Genomic DNA, 8,376 nt, shown 5'->3' on the forward strand with positions numbered 1-8,376 from the left:
GCCGTCGAGTCGGCCCTGACTCATAGTGACCCCTCCTTGGGTTTCCGAGGCAGTATCACTACGGAAGTAGGATTGCCCAACCTTCCTTCAGAGGAGTGGCTGGTGGGTTTGAACCGCCAGCCATCTGGTTAGCAGGCAAGTGTCTTAGCCACTATGCTACCAGAGCTCCTCGAACACATCTTTAGAAAGGGATAAATCAGATAAAAGATCAAAACAAAATGAAGAAAGCTTAAGGTTCATGTGGGATACCATCAAAAGGAAAAACCTATGTGTAATCAGAATTCCTGAACAGGAAGAGACAAATAAAACCACAGAAAAGAGTGTCGAAGATTTGTTGGAAGAGAATTTTCCTGGTGTAATGAAAGATGAGGATATATCCATTCAAGAAGTCCAAAAACCCCCAAACAGGATAGACCCCAAAAGAAAATCACCAAGACATACCATCATCAAACTCACCAAAACTAAAGACAAAGAAAGAATACTAAAAGCAGCATGGGAAAAATGAAAAGTTACCTACAAGGGGCAATCAATAAGAATAAAGCTTGGATTTCTTAGCAGAAACCATGCAGGTGAGAAGACAATGGGATGGTATATATAAAACCCTGAAAGAGAAAAATTTCCAACCAAGAATTAAATACCTGACAAAATTGTCCTGCAAATATGATGGTGAAATTAGGACATTTCTAGATAAGCAGAAATTAAGGGAATTTGTTAAAACCAGACCAACCTTACAAGAGGTGCTAAAGGGAGTCCTTTGGACAGAGAAGCAACAATAGCAAACTACAACTAACCATTAACATACATGAAACCAAGCCAGTTCCAGAAGTATCCAAAGTAAATAAGCCAACAAGATTGTAAACAGAGAACCAGAGACATCAATTGACAAATGAAGACAACTGCAAACCACAAAGAGGGAAAAAACTGTGTAGTTACAGAACTTCTAAATGGTAGGGAACTCAAGACAACTACAAGATACAACAGACTGTTCTAAACTTGGGAAGAAATTATAAATCACAGGGTAACCTCAAAGAAAAATGATAAACCTTCACATCAAAATAAAAAAGAGGACCAGCACGAATATTTAACCAAAAAACCAAACTCACTGCCCTCGAGTTGAACCCTCATAGCAAACCCTCCTTGAGTTTCTGAGGCGGTATCACTATGGAAGTAGATTGCCCAACCTTCCTTCTGAGGAGTGGCTGGTGTATTTGAACTTCCAGCCTTCTGGTTAGCAGTCAGAATGCCTTAGGCACTATGCTACCAGAGCTCCTTTACAAATATTTAGCAAATACTGAAACAATAGCAACAAAGGAAGTGATAACACGTTCATAAACAAAACAAGCTCAGCACAGAAAATTATATGGAACAAAGAAATCAACACCACCAAAAAGGACATAACAAAATGACAGCAACAAATTCATACTCATCAATAATTGCATATTTGAAAAGGGACTTATCTCTAAAATTTATAGAAAACTCCAACACCTCAACAACAAAAAAATTAACAATCCGATTGAAAAATAGTCAGAAGACATCACTGGACACTTCACCAAAGAGGATATTCTGGCTGCCAGCAAACACATGAAGAAATGTTCATGGTCATTAGCCATCAAGAGATGCAAATCTAAACAATGAGATACCATCTCACCCCAGCACTAATGGCAAAGTTCAACAAGACAGAAAATGGCAGATGCTGGCGAGGATGTGGAGAGATTGGGACTTTCATACACTGCTGGTGGGACTGTAAAATGATACAACCATTGTGGAAAACAGTATGGCAATTTCTTAAAAAGCTAGAATTAGAAATACCATTTGATCCAGCAATCCCATTACTAGGTATATATCCTAAAGAAGTGAAAGCCAGGACAAGAACAGATATACACATACCCATGTTCATCACAGAACTATTTACAATAGCCAGAAGATGGAAACAACCTACGTGCACATCAACAGAAGAATGGATAACCAAACTGTGATGCATACACACAATGGAATACTATGCAAAACTGAAGAATAATGGAGAATCTGCAAAACAGCACATAACATGGATGAACTTGGAGGACATTATGCTGAGTGAAAGAAGTCAGTCACAGATGGACAAAGATAGTCTTAGTTCATTATTGTAAAAAGTCAAGGAAAAGTTTATATATGGAAGGGAATTTTCTTTGTTGGTTACCAGGGGCGGGTGGGGAGGGGAAGGAACACTGCAAAAAAAAAAAAAAAAAAAGCATTGACCCATGTCACTTTTGTGTATTTCACTGTACATAAATTATATTTCAATAAAATGCATTAAAAAAATAGTCCCAGTCATCTAGTTTCTCTCCCGTGGCCTGTGCATTTTGGGTTATGTGATATTCTATTTATGCTGTATATTATGGCCCCTAGATTTTCTCCTATTTTTATTTTTGATGAGCTTTATAGTTTTGGGTTTTACATTTAAGTCTTTGATCCAACTTGAGTTTATTTTTGTGTGTGGGGGTGAGATATGGGTCTTATTTCATTTTTTTGTAAGTGAATATCCAATTTTGCCAGTACCATTTGTTAAAGATGTTAATCTCTCCCTCATTTAATGGGTTTTGGGCCTTTGTCAAAGATCAGCTGTCCATAGATGGATGGATCTATTTCTGAGTTTTTTATTCTGTTCCATTGGTCTATCTGTCTATCATTGTACCAATACCATGCTGTTTTGACTACTGTGGTTGTATAGTAGGTTTTGAGGTTTGGAAATGTGAGACCTCCTACTTTGCTTTTCTTCTCCAGCCATGCTTTGCTTATCCAAGGCCTCTTTCCTTTCCATAAGAAATTGGTGATTGGTTTTTCCATGTCCTTAAAAAATGTCGATGGAATCTGGATTGGAATTGCATTGAATGTGTAGATTGTTTTGGGTAGTATTGAGATTTTCACAATATTCAGTCTTCCTATCCATGAGCAAGGCAGGTTCTTTCTACAAAATGGTTTTTTATGGTGGAAGCCGAGGGTTAACTTGTGCCAGTTGAACAAACTTCAGCAACTCTCCACCTAAAATTCTGGCCTTTCAGTCAATTTATTCATCAGATAATTACAAAGCAGATACTATGTGCCAGACACTTTTCTTATCTCATTTAAGCCCCACAGCTATTACAATGGGGCACTGTTATTATTGCTATCCAATTTCACAGATAGGGAAACTGAGCATAGAGAGATCAAGTGACTTGCCCAGTAGCCAACATTTACTGAAAGATGTCTAGAACTAGTCTCCTGAACAGATGCTTAGATGATCAGTTTGAGGCTATTTTTCAGGGCTCCTACTTTCTTTGACTAAGGTCCACATGACTTGTGGTCAACTACTAACCTAAAACTAAAGATTAGTGGTGTGAACTCACTTAGCAGTGCTGCAGAAGAAAGGCCTGGTGATCTGTTTCCAGAAAGATTACAGCCAAGAAAACCCTATGGAGCAGTTCTAGTCTGTCACATGGGGTTGCCATGAGTTGGAACAGACTTAATGGCAATGAGTTTGGTTTTTGTTTGTCTTTGACTAAAGGAGAGATGCCACAGCAGGGTGTTTACAACGTATCTTGAATCAGGTTATATAGACTTTTCACAAAAATTGACTGTTCATTTGCCAGCAGAACATTTGTTGGATTTAGGGGTTTGTAAGGACACTTTTCAAATGCTGAGAACTGTGCTGCTTTTTACAAAAGACTAACACCAACATATTTTGGGGTCATAAAATACTTAGTTAATCTACATTTTTGTAAGAAACTATTTTCTAAGAAAATAATATATTCTTTTATGAGGAGCCAAGATAACTGAACCCAATAAAAAACTAACATGGATTTTCACTTTTAGAAAGTATTTCCCAGACAGCACATTAAAGTAAGGCATGTATAATTATTTCAGGATAATTTCTTCGGGGTCAGTGACATAAAATGAGATAAAAAACCTAATAGTAGCAAAGGGATCTTTTCATGTGCTTATTGGGAGCTCTGGTAGCATAGTGCCTAAGGCACTTGACTGCTAACCAGAAGGCTGGCGGTTCAAACCCACCAGCCACTCCTCGGAAGGAAGGTTGGGCAATCCTACTTCTGTAGTGATACTGCCTCGGAAACCCAAGGAGGGGTCGCTATGAGTCAAGGCCGACTTGACAGCATATAACAACAACAACAACAACATTTGTTACCTAAATATTTTTTTTTAGAGAAATGTGTCTGCAAATCTTTTGCCCATTTTTGAAAAATTGGGTTTTTTAATTTCTTTTTTAACCCCTGATAGCCCTATTATTTTTTTTTTCTCTTATTACCATGATGAAAATATGTATAACAAAGCACATCATCTCAATAAAGTCTGCAGGTATAATTCAGTGACATTGATTACAATCTTCAAGTTGCACATCCATTCTTTTTGTTTGTTTATTTTTAACTTTTTATTGTTATTTGGGTGAAAATGTATGGAGCAAATTGGTTTCCGTTCAACAGTTGATATGCATTTTGTTTTGTGACATTGATTGTAATCTCCACAATGTAACGACATTCCTCCCACCTCCTCTTTGTGTCCTTCTTTCCCTTTGTCCTTCTTTACTGTCTGTTCCTGCCTTCTGAGCTTTATCCTTGGGCAAATGCTGCCCTTTTGATCTGTGTGGTTGATGATTCTAAGGTGTGCTTACCTCTCTGGTGTTATTGTTCACCTCATAGGTCTGTGAAAACTGGGCCACAGGAGTGAGTTCAGTTCCAGGCCTGAAGGGTGACTAAGGACTATAATTTCTGGGATTCCACCAGTTACTATCAAACCAGTAAGCCTGTGTTTTATTTTTTTTTTAATTGTGATTTGGGTGAAAGTTTACAGAACAAATTAATTTTCCATACAACAGTTCATACACATTTTAAGACATTGATTGCAATCCCCATAATGTAACTTCTCTCTTCCCACTTCCTCCCTGTGGTTACCTTTTCCCTGTGTCCTTCTTTCCTATGCATTACTGCCCTCTGAGCTATCTCCCTGTGCAAATACTGCCCTTCTGATCTCCTGTGATTGATTGTTTTAAGGAGTGTAACTACCTGGTTAAAATGTTCATCTTACACGCCTATCTATTGTTTGGCTGGGAGCCAGGGAGTGAGTTCAAATCCAGGTCCAAAGGGTGAATAGGGGCCACAGTCTCAGGGGATTTGCCAGTCTCTATCAGAACAGTAAGCCTGGTCTCTTTTTATGATTTTGAGTTTTGTTCCATATTTTTCTCCCACTCTATCCAGAATCTCCTATTTTTATCCCTTTCCAAGTGGTTGACCATAGTAGGACACCATCTAGTTCTTCTGGTCTCATGGTCATGTCGGCTGAGGGTCCCATGGGCCACTAGTCCCTTGGACTAATTATTTCTATGCATCTTTGTTTTTCTTCATTCTTCTTTGCTCCAGATGAGGAGAGACCAATTGTTGCATCATGGATGGCTGCTTGCAAGCTTTTAAGACCCCAGTTGCTACTCACCAAAGTTAAGATGTAGAACAATGTTTTTGTGTAGTATATTATGCCAATTGAGCTTGCTGGTCCTGAGCCTGTGGGTCCAGTGACTTACTCCATCAGGGTGTTTGGCTGTGGCTAAGAAGTTATCATAACTTGGGTCTTTGTTAGCTCTACTCTATATATGGACATTTTTACAGCACATACACATGTAGAAATATTGTCTGCCAAACCTATATATGGTCACGGGTGTATTCCTGTTCACCTACCCATACCTTATCATCTTGCCTATCTACCTATGTATCCACTCATAGATTAATGTTTGTTATTACTGATAATGTGGTATTGTGTATGTAATAGTGTTTACCTTGTCTATAACTCTTGTGCACCTCTCTGTGTCTTCCTCTTCCTTGGTGTTTTTGTTTTTTGCCTTTCCCTTTACCCAAATCCTTACATGTCTCTTATCTAGCTAGGAATTTTCCCTCCCCTCCCCTCCCCTCTCAGCCCTGGTAACATGGGTGTGCATATATACCATCAAAGAATATTTCTTTCCGTATCTAAACTTTTTATAATAGTGGGTTCATACAATATTTGTCCTTTGTGATTGGCTTATTTCACTCAGCGTAATATCCTTTAAGTTCATCCATGCTATGAGGTGTTCTGCAAATTCTTCATTATTCTTTAATGTTTTATAGTATTCCATTGTGTGTTTGTACCACAGCTTGTTTATCAATTCATCCACTGATGGGTACTTAGGTTGTTTTCATTTCTTTGGTATTATGAATAGTGCTAGGATGAACATGGGTGTGCATATATCTATTTGCGTTCCGGCTCTCACTTCTTTAAGGTGTATATCTAGTAGTGGGATTGCTGGAGCCAATGATATTTCTATGTTCATACTCGTTTCCAGAGTGTTGTACCATTTTGCAGTCCCACTAGCAGTGTATGAGAGTTCCAGTCTCTCCACATCTTGCCAGCATTTGTTGTTTTCTGTCTTGTTGAACTTTGTTATTATTGCTGAAGTGAGTTGATACATTATTGTTGTTTTGATTTACATCTCCCTTATGGTTAATGACAGACAGACTCATAAGAAGGAAGACGCCATCCACTTCTCAAAGAATTGGCTAGGGAAAACCTTATGAATAGTGGTGAAACACTGTCTGATATATTACTGGAAAACTTCAGGAATAGACCTGACACACTGTCCGACAGAGTGCCAGAAGATGAGCCCCTCAGGTCAGAAGGCACTCAAAATACCACTGGGAAAGAGCTGCCTCATCAGAGTAGAACCGACCTCAATGATATGGATAAAGAAGAACTTTCAGGACCTCCATTTGCTGATGTGGTACTACTCAAAATGAGAAGAAACAGCCACAAACATCCATTAATAATGGGAACATGGAATATATGAAGTATGAATCTAGGAAAATCGGAAGTTGTCAAAAATGAAATGAAATGCATAAAGACTGATATCCCAGGCATTAGTGAGCTGAAATGGACTTGTTTTGGCCATTTTGAATCAGACAACCATATGATCTACTATGCTGGAATGACAAGTTGAAGAGATATGGCGTGGCATTCATCATCACAAAGAATGTTTCAAGATCTATCCTGAAGTACAATGCTGTCAGTGATAGCATAATATCCGTACACCTACAAGGAGGCCAGTTAATACGACTATTATTCAAATTTATGCACCAACTACCAAAGCCAAAGGTGAGGAAATTGAAGATTTTTATCAGCTTCTACAGTCTGAAATTGACCAAGCATGCAATTAAGATGTGCTGATTATCACTGGTGATTGTAATGCAAAAGTTGGAAAGAAAGAAGAATCACCAGTAGTTGGAAAATTTGGCCTTGGTGATAGAAATGGCACCAGAGACCACATGATAGAACTTTGCAAGACCAACAACTTATTCATTGCAAATATCTTTTTCAACAACACAGATGATGGCTATACATGTGGACTTTGCCAGATGGAGTACACAGGAATCAGATTGATTACATCTGTGGCAAGAGCAATGGAGAAGCTCAATATCTTCAGTCAAAACAAGGCTAGGAGCTGATTGTGGAATAGACCATCAATTGCTCATATGCAAGTTGAAGTTGAAATTGAAGACAATTAAAAGAAGTCCACAAGAGCCAAAATATGACCTTGAATATATCCCTCCTGAATTTAGAGACCATCTAAAGAATAAATTTCATACATTGAACACCAATGGCCGAAAACCAGAGGAACTGTGGGATGACATCAAGAATATCATCCATGAAGAAAGCAAAAAGTCATTAAAAAGACAGGAAAGGAGGGAAAGACCAAAATAGATGTCAGAAGAGACTCTGAAACTTGCCCTTGAGCAAAGAGTAGCTAAAGCAAATGGAAGAAATGACAAGATAAAAGAACTGAACAGATTTCAAAGAGCAGCTTGAGAAGACAAAGTAAATTATTATAATGAAATGTGCAAAGACCTGGAGTTAGAAAACCAAAAGGGAAGAGCATGCTCAGCATTTCTCAAGCTGAAAGAACTGAAAAAAAATTTAAGCCTTGAGTTGCAATATTAAAAGATTCTATGGGCAATATATTGAATGATGCAGGAAACTTCAAAAGAAGATGGAAAGAATACACAGAGTCACCATATCAAAAAGAATTGGTCAATGTTCATCCATTTCAGGAGGTGGCATATGATCATTGACCAATGGTATTGACGGAAGAGGTCAAGCTGCACTGAGGGAAGTGACAGAAAATAAGACTCCAGGAAATGACAGAATATCCATTGAGATATTTCAACAAACGGGTGCCCCAGTGGACGTAATCACTCAGTTATGCCAAGAGATTTGGAAGACAGCTATCTGGTGAGCTGACTGGAAGAAATCGATATATGTACTCATTCCAAAGAAAGGTGATCCCACAGAATGTGGAAATTATTGAACAATATAATTAATATTGCA

The sequence above is a fragment of the Orycteropus afer genome, unplaced genomic scaffold, assembly GCF_000298275.1.
Source record: "Orycteropus afer afer isolate SDZICR_OR568_19922 unplaced genomic scaffold, OryAfe1.0 scaffold00032, whole genome shotgun sequence".
NCBI lineage: Eukaryota > Metazoa > Chordata > Mammalia > Tubulidentata > Orycteropodidae > Orycteropus > Orycteropus afer.